At 38.7% G+C, this 19,680-nt stretch overlaps 1 long non-coding RNA gene across 1 annotated transcript; it reads right to left on the bottom strand.

The window, feature by feature from the left end:
- Positions 1-472: 472 nt before the first annotated feature.
- On the bottom strand, positions 473-1,169 carry LOC106088996 (uncharacterized). Its single transcript, XR_001221541.2, has 2 exons — positions 1,029-1,169; positions 473-819 (listed from the first exon to the last, which is right to left on the bottom strand). It is a non-coding gene; the product is annotated as an uncharacterized LOC106088996 (long non-coding RNA).
- Positions 1,170-19,680: the final 18,511 nt, after the last annotated feature.

Raw genomic sequence — 19,680 nt, 5'->3', positions numbered from 1 at the left:
TCCCATGACGAAAAAAGACGAACACGTACACTGAGGCGGCAGCCCTTGCCGATGAAGATTCCATCGGGTCAATCCGGTACGTACAACCGGCTGCCATGGTGTTTAAAACTGGCTGGTTTTTGGAAGTGCTTCGTGCGCGAGCTTCGTCGACTGCTGTTTACTTTCGTGCTGATACGCAAAAATCCACAATTCATCACCTGTCACGATCAAAGAGGGTGAGAAAGGAAAAGAGTTGGCATTAGAGCGAAACACAACGATCGTGGTTCGTACGTTGCCTATATTCTACCCTCTTTGATAATAACGGCGTATGTTATTATTGTTAATATTATTGACCTGATGTATCTCATAAAAACCAATCTATTTATATCAAATAAAAATAAATTAAAGATTTAAATTGATTTTTTTTTAAAAATTTTATTAAATATTACACATATAAAACCACATGACTTTTTTTTAGTTTACAACGAAAATACCCTTTGGTTTAAAATGCTATACAATATTTTTTTATAACATTAAATTTAAATCTATGAGGATAACTGTATACAAAATACATTACAATAATGAATATGACATCACGCAGTCCAGCATTAATCAGTGTGGCAGTGCCTTTTTGTAAGTCATCATCATCAGCAGGAGTTACTGGGCTTAATTTCGGCTCATTAATGTATCGTCGACGATGGTCCAAAGTTTTAAAGTTTCTGCGAACCTTAAGGGATGCGTTACAATGCGAAAAGAATAATAGTCCAAGCCAAGCAAATAACTGAATTTTATTCATGTTGATGGCGGAGTTTAAGTACCTTTATTTTATTTCTATATATTCTGAAAGATAAAAATTGAAAATTCTTTTATCAAGGTTAGACTAACAAAGAAGAGTTTTTATTTTATTTCAAATAGTCGTGAATCTGGTATCAAGTATCAAGAGTTCAAATTTTTCCACTTTAGTTCTCACTACATATAATCGTTTAGTCTTTTTTTTTGGAAAATTAATAACTGTGTCCTTTGCTTAAGAAGTATTTAAACACACTTACGCTAGCGATAGATTATTGTTAATCTTTCAATTAATGCAATGTTTCTATGTAGTTCGAATATTACTTATATTTTGTTTCAATTAAACAAATTTAAATTATTTGTTGTAATTATTTGCTTCTGTGCTGCTTGTTCACACAAGAAAGAAGGCGTACTAACTGTCGTTTGTAAACAAAATCTTTTAAACATGTTAACGATAACAAAGGCGTAGTGTTGCCAGTATGTTTTTCTCACTCATTCTCTCATTCAAAATAATGCCCAAGAAATCTCCGAGTTATGACAAAGCAAACATTGTTCTATTTGTACAGTTAGAGAAATTTATTGGTAAAAACAACAAACTTGGTTACTATTATCATAGAAAATCTATTGAAATTGGATTTTCGGTGTTTTTCGATGGCAAACAGTTGAAATTGAACTGAAATGTCATAAATACTTCAAAAATTTTTACACTGTTGGGATACAGTTTGTATACCCGCTCGCCGAATGATAGGAGTTTGTCATTCATTTTGTCATTTCGTTTATTAAAATGTCGAAATATTACGCTACACCCGTTGAATATATAGCCCCATATAGACCAGTCTGCCGATTTAAGATCTTGAATTTAGCAAAGCAGTATTTATTGTACGATTTCTTTAAAGGTTAGTTCGGAAATTGTATTCGACATCCGTGTCCAGAGTATAGTCCAGACCATGGCGAAACAATTAAAGGTGGTCTCATTAGTACAGCAACCTCAAATCATATGGTGCAATTTGCCATCTAGTCATCAAGCTGATCGTACTTTTGCCAACACACGCAAAGAAATTTGTGTGCGTGTGTGTATACGTGTGCGTACATGAGAGGAGAATATACGAGAAAGAAGATAGCAACAAGGAGAGTGCAAACAAAAATCTGTCATCTTAATACCGTCAAACCTGGCCAGCTGTTAACGGCTGTCCGCGCGAGACCAACTTTTTAAATCCGCCTTGAGTCCAGACCATATTTGAATATAGCTATCATGTAAACCTATATCGCGATTTAAGGCTTTGGCTCTATAAAACTCATTTTAATTAAGAAATTGCACCAAATGACACAATGAATGGGTTGTGTTGGTCGGTTGTTGTATACCGATTGGGATTTTTGAGCGCACAAAAGGCGTCTGTTTTATCAGATTTCGCTGATATATTGCAAAAATGAGTTGTAACAAGTAAAAAGGCGTTAGGGCGTATATATGTAAACCACCTTTTGTCAAAATCCGGTGAAAAATGCATACCTTATGCCCCATAGCAGCCGTATCGAAATATGTTCCGATTTGGACCAAATACTAATCGGTACAAGTCATTGTTCAAATATTGGGCTTTTTAGAAGCTATAACTAAAAATAAACCGATCTGAACCATATACGATACGGATGTCAAAAAGCCCAACATAAGACACTGTGTCCAATTTCAGTGAAATCGGTTTACAAATGCGCCTTTTATAGGGCCAAGACTTTAAATCTGGACTGATTTGGGCCAAGTTTCAGAAAAATTTCGAAGAGCCTTACACAGCTCACTGCCCCAAATTTCAGCGAAATCGGATGCGCCTTTTATGGTCCCAAAAATTTAAATCGAGAGAACGGTTTGGACCGATCTGGGCCAAATTGAAGAAGGATGCCAAAGGGCCTAACACAACTCAATGTCTCAAATTTCAGCAAAATCGGATAGTAAATGTGGCTTTTATGGGCCTAAGATCCTAAATCAGCGGATCGGTCTATATGGCAGCTATATCCAAATCTGGACCGATCTGGGCCAAATTGAAGAAGGATGTCGAAGGGCCTAACACAACTCACTCACCCAAATTTCACTAAAATCGGATAATAATGGGTCTAAGACCCTAAATCGGTGGATCAGTCTATATGGGGGCTATATAAAGATATAGTCCGATATAGCCCATCTTCGAACTTAACCTGCTTATGGACAAAAAAAGAATCTGTACGAAATTTCTGCTCAATGCCTCTATTTTCAAAGACTGTAGCGCTGATTAAGAATATATTTATATATATACTCTATAAGGTCGGAAATGGATATTTCGATGTGTTGCAAACGGAATGACAAAATGAATATACCCCTATCCTTGGGTGGTGGGTATAAAAAAGTGCTCGACATCCATGCCGACCACGGTCAAGCTGGCATATATCCATCGTATAGATCGATATCTTAAATTAAAGTTTTATGACCAAAAAATATGCGTCTACAACCCGATTTCGGTGAAATTGGAAACTCTGAATAGTGCCTTCAAACGCCTTCACATTCGAGCCGAGTATGTTCCAGATCGAACCACATTTGAATATAGCTATCATATGGACTAGATATGATAACTAGATGTTGGGTCTTGGGTCCATAAAAGGGTCATTTAATTCGCGATTTCACTTAAATTGATACAGTTAGTTGTTTAGTGCTGTGGTCAACATCGGACTAGAGTTTGTTTCATATGAATACACATACAGACCCATATGCGGAATAAACTTCTTGTGTTCAAAAATGGTGCGTTGCTCATCGGGTTTTGAGGAAATATGAATATTAAAACCAACCGCTTAAAATCAAAAACATCGAATAACTTGAATAAAAATTCGGCAGAGTCCGGCCGGAATTTGAACTTGGAAACACGGAGCATCTGCGAGAGCCGTTCTTACAACTTCCAAAAGATGCACAAGTGACAGGTGTATTCCATGGAGGCCATTAAGTCGTATAGAAAATAAATCAAACACTACAAAGAAAACACATGCGGTGGAAGAGTACAGCAAGTATGAAATCCGTCAACTGTGTTAGTGTCGTGCCTACGTCATAGACTACTAGCTACTGTATGGCCCGTGAAGCCTCAACACCTTATATGGCTGAAAAGTCTTCTAAGCAAATACGAAAAGCGCCCTGCAGTGGTTGGTGTGTTGTGATTTCTGGCTTTCCTTTTCCATTGCAAAAATCTTCGATCATTATGCTCGTCTCGAAAGAGAGAACAAACGTGAAAAATTGTGAAATAAAATAATCTCCGCCCTAACAGGCAAAAGTGGACATGGTTTACTTTAAAAGTATTTGCTGACATCGGCAAACTCATTTCTCATTAGTTTCGAACAAATTGTTTGTAAGTTTTCCATAGAAAAAAGTCCGCTGATGATAGCAAACACTGTCTATTGACCGGTAGTAATTTGTTTCACTGATTTTTCGAAAACAATGCTGCTGTTATAGCAAAATTTTTTGGGATTTTTAAATAACAGTCTGATTGCTTTATCAACAACACGAAAAGTGGGTATTTTTGCGAAACCGATTACTATATTGAGCCTAAAAACTGAAAACCGAGTTTCAAAAACCGAACTGATTATCCTAAATTTAGGTAACAAAGTTACACTCAACGAAATCTATTATTCGAAAATATTTGTTAAAACAAAAGTTTTTGTTCGAGTGAAAGCAGACATGACTGTTGTTTTAGTAAATTTTTCAATCTGCTATTTTAACTTGCAAAATCAGTTACAATATTTCAACATAAAAATCTGCTAAAATATGTAATACGCTGAAACGGCAAACAAGATTTGCTATGACCAGGGCTGCGGAGTCGAGCACTTTAGTCTCGGACACTTAAAAATTCTATATATAAAATATATTGGGTTGCCCAAAAAGTAATTGCGGATTTTTCATATGGTCGGCGTTGACAAATTTTTTCACAGCTTGTGACTCTGTAGTTGCATTCTTTCTTCTGTCAGTTATCAGCTGTTAATTTTAGCTTGCTTTAGAAAAAAAGTGTAAAAAAGTATATTTGATTAAAGTTCATTCTAAGTTTTATTAAAAATGCATTACTTTCTTTTAAAAAATCCGCAATTACTTTTTTTACGTCAACAAAGTGTTTTCTTCAGACAAAATTTTAATGCAATTTTTATGAGATTTTTTCTATACTCGAAATTCCGATAAAATTTTTTCTAAAGACAAAATTTCGATCAAATTTTTTCCAAAGACAAAATTTCAAAGAAATTTTTTCTGAGGACAATTATTTCGATAAAATGTTTTTAAAGACAACATTTTAACTAAAGTTTTCCTTAATACAAAACTTCAATCAAATTTTTTCTGAAAACATAATTGAAAAGATTTTTTTTTAAAACAATGAAATTGTTTCTAATGACATAATTTCATAGGATGGGGGTATACTAATTTCGTCATTCCTTTTATAATTCCTCGAAATATTCGTCTAAGACCCCATAAAGTATATATATTCTTGATCGTCATGACATATTAAGTCGATCTAGCCATGTCCTTCCGTCTGTCTGTCGAAAGCACGCTAACTTTCGAAGGAGTAAAGCTGCCGCTTGAAATTTTGCACAAATTAGTGTATGTCGGTTGGGATTGTAAATGGGCTATATCGGTTCACGTTTTGATATAGCTGCCATATAAACCGATCTGGGATCTGGACTTCTTGAGCCGCTAGAGGGCGCAATTATTATCCGATTTGGCTTTATTTTAGCACGTTGTGTTTTGTTATGACTTCCAACAATTGTGTTAAGAATAGTTCAAATCGGTCCATAACCTGATATAGCTGCCATATAAAGCAATCTGGGGTCTTGACTTCTGGGGCCACTAGAGGGCGCAATTATTATCCGATTTGGCTGAAATTTTGCATGAGGTGTTTTGTTATGACTTTCAGCTGATGTGCTAAGTATGGTTCAAATCGTTCCATATCCGGGTATAGGTCATGACTTCTTGAGCCTGAAATTTTGTACAATGGCTTTTTCATGACCTTTAATATACGTGTCGAATATGATATGAATCGGTTTATAGCCTAATACAGCTCCCCTATAAACCGATCTCCCCTATTTTACTTCTTCAGCCCCTACTATGGTCTCCAATATTCAATTCAATTAGGATCCGAAATGAACCATAGCTTAATATTGTTCCAATAACATAGCAATTTTTTTCGTTTATCCCCTGTTTGCCTAAAAAGCGAAACTGTGGAAAGAGCTCGACAAATGCGATCCATGGTGGAGGGTATATAAGATTCGGCCCGGCCGAACTTAGCACGCTTTTACTTGTTTTGACATACATTTTTGCTGCATGGAATGTTCGTTTTTCACGGTTGAAAACACATGTTTTTCCCGATTCCTTTTTTGAAACGCGAAAAAAAATGTCAAAATCTGGCAACTTTTTTTTCTAATCTTATCAGCCACGTTAAAACATAATTTCTTGTTCGTTCTTCCATAAACGGAATTTTCGCTACCATGAACATATTGAACGATTTATAATATATAATACTCGTGATAATGCTATGATCAATTTTAATATTAGTACATATTATTAATAAATATTAATAATCAATTGAATGAAAACCAATGATTTTAAAACTGTTTTTACCATAGGTGTAATTGATTCTTTTGTACATAAATAAAAACGGCGTATTTTTATAAACATGTACTTTATTGGCAAATATATATGTATGAACAGATCGTTTGAAAATCTGGCGATACATATATATGGGAGCTTTATCTAAATCTGAACCGATTTTAATGAAAATCCATGCCCAATTTTGTGCAGATCGGTTGAAAATTGTAGCTAGTAGGGCCATTTAAGTGCAAATCGGGCGATACATATATATATGGGAGCTACATCTAGATCTAAACCGATTTTTATGAAATTTTGCAGATATGTTAAAGTCAGTAACAAAACAATCCATGGGCAATTTTGTGCATATCGGTTGAAAATTATAGCTACTAGGGCCATTTAAGTGCAAATCGGACGATACAAATATATGGGAGTTATATCTAAATCTGAACCGATTTTTATCAAAATCAATATCGTTCGTCCTTGGACCAAAAAAGTGAAGTTCTGTGATTACCACTCTTTCTTCTTCTTACCCTCTGTTCGCGGGACGCAGCTCTAGCGAAATTTTCGCTAGCAAGCCAAAATCGAATCTTTCGTTTGGTCAATTTGCCATATTTGTTTGCTCTATAAGTATGCATTTAACAAAATTAAATTCAGTACTTGGCGAAAAAATACCAAACATTCGTCTTTTTTCAATGAAACCGAAAATAATATCCTATGCACATTTTTGGCAAAAAGCCGGTACGCAGCTCGAACGAAGTTTTCGTTCCTAAATGTGTTATCACATCCTAAGCATAATTTTCGGAGTGACTTCTCGGCACTGCTAAATGAATGACTAATTTAATACTTATTTGCACTACGTAATGGATTTATGTGCATGTGTAGGTATACCTACACTTCATTTTATAGCATACCTACAATATAAAAAATTGATTTTACCATGAACATTTTAGTTACAGTGGTGGTGTAGGGTATAAAAAGTTCGGCCGGGCCGAATCTTATATACCCTCCACCATGAATCGCATTTGTCGAGCTCTCTTTCCGGTATCTCTTTTTAGGCAAACAAAGGGTAAAAGAAAACATTTGCTATGTTATTGTAGCAATATCAAGTTATTTCGGACTATAATTGAATTGATTATTGTGGACCATAGTAGAAGTAGTTGTTTAAAATTTCAACCAAGTCTAGTAAGAATTACGCCTTTTAGGGGCTGAAGACGTAAAATAGGGAGATCGATTTATAGGGGAGCTCTATTAGGCTTTAAACCGATTCAGACCATAATCGATACGTACGTTGAAGATCATGGGAGAAGCCTTTGTACAAAATGTGCACTTTAGAGGCTCAAGAAGTCAAGATCCCAGATAGGTTTATAAGGCAGCCGTATTAGGTTATAGACCGATTTGAACCATACTTAGCACAGTTGTTGAAAGTCATAACAAAACACCTCACGCCAAATTTCAGATAAATTGGATAATAAATGCGCCCTCTAGTGGCTCAAGAAGTCAAGATCCCAGATCGGTTTATGGACAGGTGTATTAGGTTATAGACCGATTTTGTTGTTAGTTTAGTTGTTTAGTTGTTAGAAGTCATAACAAAACACCTCACGTAAAATTTCAGCTAAATTGGATAATAAATGCGCCCCCTAGTGGCTCAAGAAGTCAAGACCCAAGATCGGTTTATATGGCAGCTATTTCAGGTTATGGACCGATTTGAACCATTCTCAACACAGTAGTTGGAAGCCAAAACAAAACACGTGTTGCAAAATTCAGCCAAATCGGATAGGAATTGCGCCCTCTAGAAGCTCAAGAAGCAAGTCCCCAGATCTGTTTATATGAGAGCTATATCAGGCAATGAACCATACTTGGCACAGTTATTGGATATCATAACAAAACAGGTCGTGCAAAATTTCATTCCAATCGGACGGTATAATAATTTCATTCCAATCGGAGGGTATAATAAAAATGCATTTATTTGAAGACAACAACGTCACATTTCGACAAATGTGAACTTTACCCGTAAGTAAGTGTGACTCTGATAACCACTCTTTCTTTTTATACCCTCCACCATAAGATGGGGGGTATACTAATTTCGTCATTCTGTTTGTAACTACTCGAAATATTCGTCTGAGACCCCATAAAGTATATATATTCTTGATCATCGTGACATTTTATGTCGATCTAGCCATGTCCGTCCGTCTGTCCGTCCGTCCGTCCGTCCGTCTGTCTGTCGAAAGCACGCTAACTTCCGAAGGAGTAAAGCTAGCCGCTTGAAATTTTGCACAAATACTTCTTATTAGTGTAGGTCGGTTGGTATTGTAAATGGACCATATCGGTCCATGTTTTGATATAGCTGCCATATAAACCGATCTTGGGTCTTGACTTCTTGAGCCTGTAGAGTGCGCAATCCTTATCCGATTGGAATGATATTTTGCATGACGTGTTTTGCTATGATATCCAACAACTGTGCTAAGTATAGTTCAAATCGGTTCATAACCTGATATAGCTGCCATATAAACCGATCTTGGGTCTTGACTTCTTGAGCCTCTAGCGTGCGCAATTCTTATCCGATCAGAATGAAATTTTGCACAACGTGTTTTGTTATGATATCCAATAACTGTGCCAAGTATGGTTGAAATCGGTCCATAACCTGATATAGCTGCCATATAAACCGATCTTGGGTCTTGACTTCTTGAGCCTCTAGAGTGCGCAATTCTTATCCGATTGGAATGAAATTTTGCACGACGTGTTTTCTTATTATATCCAACAACAGTGCCAAGTACGGTTCAAATCGGTCCATAACCTGATATAGCTACCATATAAACCGATCTTGGGTCTTGACTTCTTGAGCCTCTAGAGTGCGCAATTCTTATCCGATTGAAATGGAATTTCGCACGACGTGTTTTGTTATGATACCCAACAACTGTGCCAAGTATGGTTCAAATCGGTCCATAACCTGATATAGCTACCATATAAACCGATCTTGGGTCTTGACTTCTTGACCCTCTAGAGGGCACAATTCTTATCCGATTTGAATGAATTTTTGCACGAAGTATTTCGTTATGATATCCAACAACTGTGCCAAGTATGGTTCAAATCGGTTCATAAACTGATATAGCTGTCATATAAACAGATCTGGGGATTTGATTTCTTGAGCTTCTAGAGGGTGCAATTCCTATCCGATTTGGCTGAAATTTTGCATGACGTATTTTATTTTTACTTTCAACAACTGGGTCAAATAAGGTTCAAATCGGTCCATAACCTGATATAGCTGCCATATAAACCGATCTGGGATCTTGACTTCTTGACCCCTAGAGGTTGCAATTATTATCCGATATGCCTGAAATTTTGTACGATGGATCCTCTCATGACCATCAACAAACGTGTTTATTATGGTCTGAATCGGTCTATAGCCCGATACAGATCCCATATAAATCGTTCTCTCTATTTTACTTCATGAGCCCCAATGGACGCAATTCTTAAACGAATTGGCTGAAATTTTACACAGGCCTCCAACATATAATTTAATAGTGGTCCGAACCGGACCATATCTTGATATCGTTTTAATAGCAGAGTAACTCTTTTCTTATATACTTTTTTGCCTAAGAAGAGATGCCGGGAAAAGAACTTGACAAATGCGATCCATGGTGGAGGGTATATAAGATTCGGCCCGGCCGAACTTAGCACGCTTTTACTTGTTCTTAACCGCTTCTCGCGGGACGCAGCTCTAGCGAAATTTTCGCTAGCAAGCCAAAATCGAATCTTTCGTTTGGTCAATTTGCCACATTTGTTTGCTCTATAAAAAATGCGGCTTCCAAGGGCTCAAGAAGTCAAAACGGGAGATCGGTTTATATAGGAGCTAAAACAGGTTATAAACCGATTCGGACCGTGCTTTGCACAGTTGTGGGAATTCATAACGGAATACTACGAGCAAAATTTCAGCCAAATCGGACAAATTTTTTTGCTGCCAGGGCCTCAAGAAGACAAACTTATATGGTCCATTTGCAATACCCAACGACCTACATCGATATTTAGTATCTGGGACTATCTTTCAAGCGGCTAGCTTTACGCGTTCGACCTCTATCGTGATTTCGACAGACGGACGGATGGACAGAAATTACTCGATCGACTCAGAAAGTCGAGACGATGAAGAATATGTATACTTTATGGGGTCTTAGATGAATATTTCAAGGTATTACAAGCGGAACCACCCCACCGTTCTATATTGGTGGTTAAAAAAAATGATAAGGGGGAAAAACTAGAACATCTCCGTCCTGAAAGCTCTTTCTTACAAGGTATAGTAGTTAATACTTTTTATTAAAAAAAAAAAATAAAGAGGGGATTTCGACTTAAGCATCCCGCCCCCCTTACAGGACTGCAAATATTATTTTGTAAACTACATATACAATATTTCAAGAATTAGTGATGAATAAATGCAAAATTCAATGTGTGAGCATGGGAGCCATATATAATTCAGTTGAAAAAGCTTTCGCAAGGGAAAACAAGTAAAAGGGCATTAAGTTCGGTCGGGCCGAACTTTGGATACCCACCACCTCGGGTATATATGTAAACCACCTTTTGTCAAAATCCGTTGAAAGATGCATAATTTATGCCCCAATAGCAGCTTTATCGAAATATGGTCCGATTTGGTCCGATTTAATAAGTACAAGTCATTGTTCAATTTCCTAGAGCAAAATATTCGTCTTTTTGGTAGCCATATACAAATATAGACCGATCTGAACCATATACGACACGGATGTCGAAAAGCCTAACCTTAGTCACTGTGTCAAATTTCAGCGAAATCGGATTATAAATGTGTCTTTTATGGGGCCAAGACCTTACATCGAGAGATCGGTCTATATGGCAGCTATATTCAAATCTGGACCGATCTCAGCCAAATTAAAGAAGAATGTTGAAGGGCCTAACACATTTCAAATTCCCAAATTACGACGAAGTCGGACAATAAATGCGCCTTTTATGGCCCCTAGACCTTAAATCGAGAGATCGGTCTATATATCAGCTATATGCAATTCAGGACCGATCTAGGCCAAATTGAGGTAAAATATCGACTGGGCTAACACAACTCACTGTACCAAATTTCAGCAAAATCGGTTAATAAATGTGACTTCTATTGGCCTAAGACCCTAATTCGGTGGATCGGTCTATATGGCAGCTATATCCAAATCTGAACCGATCTGGGCCAAATTGAAGAAGGATGTCGAAGGGCATCACACAACTCACTGTCCCAAATTTCGGCGAAATCGGACAATAAATGCGCCTTTTATGGCCCCAAGACCTTAAATCGAGAGATCGGTCTATATGGCAGCTATATCCAAATATGAACCGATCTGGGCCAAATTAAAGTGGAATGTCGACTGGCCTAACACAACTCACTGTACCAAATTTCAGCAAAATCGGTTAATAAATGTGACTTCTATTGGCCTAAGACCCTAATTCGGTGGATCGGTCTATATGGCAGCTATATCCAAATCTGAACCGATCTGGGCCAAATTGAAGAAGGATGTCGAAGGGCATCACACAACTCACTGTCCCAAATTTCGGCGAAATCGGACAATAAATGCGCCTTTTATGGCCCCAAGACCTTAAATCGAGAGATCGGTCTATATGGCAGCTATATCCAAATATGAACCGATCTGGGCCAAATTAAAGTGGAATGTCGACTGGCCTAACACAACTCACTGTACCAAATTTCAGCAATATTGGATAATAAATGTGACTTCTATTGGCCTAAGACCCTAATTCGGTGGATCGGTCTATATGGCAGCTATATCCAAATCTGAACCGATCTGGGCCAAATTGAAGAAGGATATCGAAGGGCATCACACAACTCACTGTGCCAAATTTCGGCGAAATCGGACAATAAATGCGCCTTTTATGGCCCCAAGACCTTAAATCGAGAGATCGGTCTATATGGCAGCTATATCCAAATATGAACCGATCTGGGCCAAATTAAAGTGGAATGTCGACTGGCCTAACACAACTCACTGTACCAAATTTCAGCAATATCGGATAATAAATATGGCTTTTATTGGCCTAAGACCCCAAAACGGCGGATCGGTCTATATGGGGGCTATATCAAGATATAGTCCGATATAGCCCATCTTCGAACTTAACTTGCTTATGCTTATATGAATGACAAAATGAATATACCCCTACCCTTCGGTGGTGAGTTTAAAAATATAAAACAAACTATTGGAGCTATATTAAGTTATGGTCCGATTCGGACCATAATTGAATAGAATGCTGGAGACCATAGTAGAAGTCATCATTAAACTGAATAAGAATTGTGCCCTCTGGTGGCTCAAAAAGTCAAGAGCCAAGAGGGGTTTATATGTCAGCGATACCAAAACATGGACCGATATGGCCCCATTTGCAATCTTAACCGATCTACACTAATAAGAAGTATTTGTGCAAAATTTCAAGCGAAAGTTAGCGTGCTTTCGACAGACAGACGGACGGACATGGCTAAATCGACCTTAAATGTAATGATGATCAAGTTACAAGCAGAATGACGAAATTAGCGTTCCCTTATCCTATGGTGGTAGTGTTTAAGTTTATGACGATAGTTGGCGAACGTGCTGAATGCGCTGGAACATTAATTGTATTAGGTTCTGGACGATGCTGGGTTTGCTGATTGGACGTAGTTGGTGTATTGTGTGTTTGATGGCGTTCGCATACGTGATGCAAGGTGTGGAGTTCTCCACAACATGTCATGCAACGTTCACGGCTTCGGTAATTCTTCAAAATGTAAGAATGGGCCAAGCAATTAAAACAATATCGTTCGTCCACAGAGAACCGACGAAATCGAAAACATTTTCTTAATGGGTGTTCCATATGGTAACGCGTACAATTCTTTTAGAATTGTGGTTTTGGCGTGTCGTTTCCCTTTTAATTGAAGTTGGGAGCTCGGTTCGTGTTACCCGATTCATTCTTAAACGACGTGGTCGAGTCGACATGTTATCTGAATGTGTAAAATATTGTTATTGTTTTTCAGAATCAGGAAGCAAAACAAGTTTCAGTCTATGGTTTTTTATTTACTAATCTTGGGCCCGTACCTACTTCGGCCACTCTAACCCTAGAATCTGACCCGAGACAAACTTTCTCTATGCAACCTTAGTGCCACTGGTTAGGGGGAAGGTTATCTTGTCGTATTATTACGAGATCTCCTATCATAAAATCTCGTTTAGGGTACTGCCACTTCTTCGGTGCAGTTCCTTCAAATACTCCTCTTTCCACCGAAGAGCAAAGTAGTGATGAAGCACCTTTAGTGTCTGCCACCTACTGGCAGTACTAAGAGCGACTTGTGAATAGTCGACATGTTATCTGAATGTGTAAAATATTGTTATTGTTTTTCAGAATTAGGAAGCAAAACAAGTTTCAGTCTATGGCTTTTTACTAATCTTGGGCCCGTACCTACTTCGGCCACTCTAACCCTAGAATCTGACCCGAGACAAACTTTCTCTATGCAACCTTAGTGCCACTGGTTAGGGGGAAGGTTATCTTGTTGTATTATTACGAGATCTCCTATCATAAAATCTCGTTTAGGGTACTGCCACTTCTTCGGTGCAGTTCCTTCAAATACTTCTCTTTCCACCGAAGAGCAAAGTAGTGATGAAGCACCTTTAGTGTCTGCCACCTACTGGCAGTACTAAGAGCGACTTGTGAACAGTCGGGTTCAGTGGGGGAGAGCACGAGACCACCAATAAGAAAGTGGGTGAAAGTGGTGAGTGCACAAAAGTCAGAGGGATTCTCACTCATGGGATTAATGGGTCTTGAATTTAAGCACGCTTCAATCCGTGCAAGCATTGTGCTAAATTCCTCAAATGTGAAAAATGTCTGAGCGTGCGTTATCTTTTTCAAATAAGATTTTAAACTTTTAACCCCCGCCTCCCACAGACCGCCCATATGGGGTGCCCCGGGAGGAAGGAAATGGCATTCAATGAACTGGAAACCATTTTGAGCCAAAAGTTGTTGTCTCAAAAGGGGGAGAAATTTTTTCTGATCTCTCAAAATTATACTCGCAATGCCAACAAAAGAGGTTCCGTTGTCGGAGTATATAGCTTTAGGGGTAGAAACGTTTGGGTAGATATTTCGCTGGCAATCTCTAAATAGATAGCCTTTGTTGCAAGGCAGACAAAGACCAGTACATATCCCTTCGTGACCTTGCAAAATCAACCGGTATTTGACTTTATACTACCCTAGCTGAACCGGGCCCGCTCCGCTGCGCCTTCTTTTACTTTATATGGAACAAATCATCCTTAAAATATTTATTTTTGACCATTAAAGAGCTTTTAGTGAAATACCATGCTAAATGCCTTTATCTGAATCCCATATGATTTTTAGGGTCATTTGAGTTTGGATGTTAGATATACTCCATTCTTAATAGACTTTATTTGAGCCCGATATTCTCATACGGAATTTGATAATAAGAAGGCTACCAGGGTGGCGATGTGTGGGTTTAGGGGGTAGTGTGGACCACCAGAAACGTGATCTTCAAAGTGGGTATGAATTTCGTGATCTACTCCCAAATACCTTTAATTGGAGTACCATATTATGGGTGTTTTCGGGGTGAGGTGGTCCCCAGACACTTGGCCCTGAAAAATTTATCCGCATCATGCTCTTCTCTCAAATACCTTTTTTTTAACCCCATATTGCCATTGGTTAGAGGGAAGTTTTTGGGATGAGGCATATCCCAAACACTTGGCCTCAAAATTGGTTATCATATTCGTTTTCTAATCTCAAATACCTTCCATTTGGTCGGTAAATTTGTATTCATGACGAAGGGGGCGGTGCCCCAGATAAATGGTCCCACATTTGGATATCATATTCGTATTCTACTCCCAAATACCTTTACTTGAGCCCCATATTAGGATGGTCAATAAATAATTGTTGTTTGGGGGGGGGGGGGCCCACATTGAACTGGTCGGTAAATATCACCGATTTAGATGTGTTTTGGGGAGTGGGGTTGTCCCTCAAACACTTGGCCCTGAAAATAATATTCGCATCGTGCAATTGCCATTGGACTCAAAGTTGGATATCAAATTCGTTTTCAAACATGTCCGCTTTGTGAAGAGCTCCACTCTCTTTAAGACCCATACGGTGAGCAAATACGTCCTAATTGGTGGTTTTTATGGGGGCGGGACACCTTAGACAGTTGGTTCCGAATCGTGATATTAGATTCGTGGTATACTTCAAAATGCCTTTCATTTGCCTTCATATTTACATAGTCGGCAAACATGTCCGGTTTAGGGGGAGTTTTGGGGGATGGGTCGGTCATTCAGTGACTTTCTCTGAAAATATATATCAGTTTTTTATTCTACTCTGAAGTATCTCTTATTTGAGCCCCATATTGCAATGGTCAGCAAATACTTCCTATTTGGGTGGTGTTATGGGGTGGGTTGGCCCCATAGAAACTTGTTATCGAATATTGATATCAAATTCGTGCGTTATTTCCAAAGACCTTTCATTTGAGCCCCATATTGCTATGCTCATAAACTTGTGCTCTTGGGGGGTGTTTTAGGGGAGGGGCGGCCCCCAAAACACATGGTTCCACATTAGGATATCATATTCGTATTCTACACTCAAATACCTTCTATTTGGGCCCCATATTGCGATGGTCAGTAAATAAGTCATGTTTGGGGGTGTTAGTTCCATCCGCGACCTGGGTGTGATACGTGTTAACCTTCTTGTGGCCCCAAGAATTTGTCTCCTTTGGCGTGGACGACTTCTTGTTAGCAGGTGTCCGAGCATTGGACCTGATATCCGCCACAGACTCTAGTGTGTGACACTTAGCAGTCAAAAATACACTCATATCCTTCCAACTAGACGTATCAGATTTAGAAACGGCTGTTCCGACTGTTCCGACTGTTCCCACAAGTTTAAGCTAAGGTTCGGAGACATGTAGAACAAGTGTAAGTAAATATTACATCCCACTAAGTTGTGTCAATATCAAGGAGCAACAGTTTGAATAGAAAGTCATTAACCGTACATTGGAGTCCTTTTTAGACGGGCCGGACTCTTAAGATATACACTCATAGAAAAAAGTTTGCTGAAACTAGCAAACACTGTCTGCTGAATATTAGTAGTAAACTTTGCTGTTATTGTTGCAGTAGTTCTGCTATTACACCAGTAGTACTGCAATTTCAGAGTAGCAAGCTTACTGCTAAAAAGGCTGTTGTTTGCTGAAAATGACTGCTGCTTAATTATGAAGGGGATGTTAGAAGAAACAAGTAAGAGCGTGCTAAGTTCGGCCGGGCCGAATCTTATATACCCTCCACCACCTCTCTTTTTAAGCAAACAAAGAATATTGAATAAGAACTGTTATGCTATTTGAGCTATATCAAGTTATAGTCCGATTCGTACCATAAATGAATTGAATGCTGAACATTGTAGAAGTCATTGTGCAATATTGCGCTTTGTAGGGGCTCAAGAAGGAAAATCGGGAGATCGGTTTATATGGTAGCTTTATTAAGCTATTGATCGATTGAGATCATATTGAACACGTATGTTGAAGGTCATGGGAGAAGCCATTGTACAAAATTTCTGCTAAGTCTCAAGAAGTCAAGATCCCAGATCGGTTTATATGGCAGCTATATCAGGTTATGTACCGATTTGCGCCATACTTAGCCCAGTTATTAGAAGTCATAACAAAACACCTCATGCAAAACTTCATCCAAATCGGATGAGAATTCCGCGCTCTATTGGCTCAAGAAGTCAAGATCCAAGATCGGTTTATATGACAGCTATACCAGATTATGAACCGATTTGAATCATATTTAACACAGTTGTTGGAAGTGATACCAAAACACCTTACGTAAAATTTCAGGTAAATCAGATGAGAATTGCGCACTCTAGAGGCTCAAAAAGTCGAGACCCAAGATCGGTTTATATAAAAGTAATACCATATTATGAACCGATTTAAATCATACTTAACACAGTTATTGGAAGTGATACCAAAACACTACGTGCAAAATTTCTGTCAAATCGGACGAGAATTGCGCCCTCTAGAGGCTCAAAAAGTCAAGACCCCAGATCGGTTGATATGGCAACTATATCAAGTTATGAACCGATTTGAACCTTATTTGGCACAGTTGTTGAAAGTCATAATAAAATACGTCATGCCAAATTTCAGCTAAATCGGATAGGAATTGCGCCCTCTAGAAGCTCAAGAAATCAACTCCCCAGATACGTTTGTATGACAGCTATATCAGATTATTTCCGATTTGAACCACACCTAGCACAGTTGATGGATATCAAAACAAAATTCATCGTGCAAAATTTCATTGAAATCGGATAAGAATTGCGCCCTCTAAGGCCTCCAGGAGTCAAGACCCAAAATCGGTTTATATGGCAGCTTTACCAGGTTGTGGACCGATTTGACCCATACTTGGCACAATTGCTAGATATCATAACAAAACACGTCGTCCAAAATTTCATTCCAATCGGGTAAGAATTGCACCCTCCGTATTTGGAAAGTACTTATGAAAATATTGAGCGGCTAGACTTTTTCTAAAACAGACAGTCATGACAGTGCTGTTGGGTTTGAAAACGTTTTCAATTCAATTTCAAAACAAGTAAAAAGGCGTTTAGTTCGGCCAGGCCTAACTTTGGATACCCACCACCTCGGCTATATATGCAAACCAGCTTTCATCAAAATCCGGTGAAAATTGTATACCTTATGTCCCATAGCAGTTATATCGAAATATGATCCGATTTAGACCAAATACTAATAAGTACAACTCATTATTCATATACAACATGGATGTAGAAAAGCCTAACATAAGTCAATTATTATATTATAAATGCGCCTTTTTTGGGGCCAAAACCTTAAATCGAGATATCGGTCTATATGGCAGCTATATTCAAATCTGGACCAATTTGAGCCTAGTTGCAGAAAAATTTCGAAGAGCCTAACACAACTCACTGTCCCAAATTTCGGCGACATCGGACAATAAATGGGTCTTTTATGACCCAAAAATTTTAAATCGAGAGATCGGTCTATATAACAGCTATATGCAAATCTGGACCGATCTGAGCCATATTGAAGAAGAATGTGTGAACACAACTCACTGTACCAAATTTCGGCGATATCGGACAATAAATGCGCCTTTTATGGACTCAAAACCTTATACCGAGAGATCAGTCTATATGGCAGCTATATCCAAACCTTAACCGATCTGTGCCAAATTGACTAAGGATATCGGCCTAACACAACTCACTGTCCCAAATTTCAGCAAAATCAGATAATAAATGTGGCTTTTATGGGCCTAAGACCCTAAATCGGAGGATCGGTTTAATGGCAGCTATATCCAAATCTGGACCGATCTGAGCCAAATTGACGAAGGATGTCGAAGAGCCAAACGCAAGAACTGTCCCAAATTTCAGCAAAATCGGATAATAAATGCGGCTTTTATGGGCCTAAGACCTCAAATCGGAGGATCGGTCTATATGGCAGCTATATCCAAATCTGGACCGATCTGAGCCAAATTGACGATGGATGTCGAAAGGCCTAAAACAACTCACTGTCCCAAATTTCAGCAAAATTGGATAATAAATGTGGCTTTAATGGACCTAAGACCCTAAATCGGCCGATCAGTCTATATAGTCCGATATAGCCCGTCATCGAACTTAGCTTGCTTATGGACAAGAAAAGGTATTGCAGATGGCATACAACTGCGCTAGACCCAGGGCTCATAATGTTAACACAGAGAAGACTGAAATTTGCCTGTTCACAAGAAAGATGATGGCGGCCCAATTTGGCGAATCACGATTCCTTAATAGAAAGATTTCGATATTTGTCAAATACTTAGGCAACAGATGTTGGGGCCGTAGGCTCGAAATGGGACCTGAATCCGACGATAACAATCAGAATGGTAAGATCACGAACAGTCCTGGAGTGTAAGAAGAAGATTAACGCATTTTATGAGGATGGCACAATCCGCGAATGAATGAGCAGACGACTTGGCAGTGAAGGCCCAAGGACTGCTGTCAATAAACTTGGTTAACTCCAAGCCTTTCGGGTGGACGCAGTCCTAGTTAAGGGCGTGGCGACGAACACTGTGGGACAGCGAAACAGTCGGTAGGGAGACGAAAATCCTATGCGGAGAAACGGATGGTCAGAAGACGAGGCTACTACTGAAAGAAGGAAACTAGGACGTCAGTATAGCTTTCGGTATCATAACAGGACACATAAGACTATGAGCTCACTTATACAGAATAGGTGCGGCTAGTGATAGCATATATAGATCATGCGGCAATGATGATGAAACGTTGGAGCATTTCCTATTTATATCATTGGATTTAGATGGACCAGACAGAAATTTTGC

The sequence above is a fragment of the Stomoxys calcitrans genome, chromosome 4 (assembly GCF_963082655.1).
Source record: "Stomoxys calcitrans chromosome 4, idStoCalc2.1, whole genome shotgun sequence".
Classification (NCBI taxonomy): domain Eukaryota; kingdom Metazoa; phylum Arthropoda; class Insecta; order Diptera; family Muscidae; genus Stomoxys; species Stomoxys calcitrans.
The sequence above is the reverse complement of the archived record's forward strand: the minus strand, read 5'-3'. Positions and strand labels throughout refer to the sequence as shown.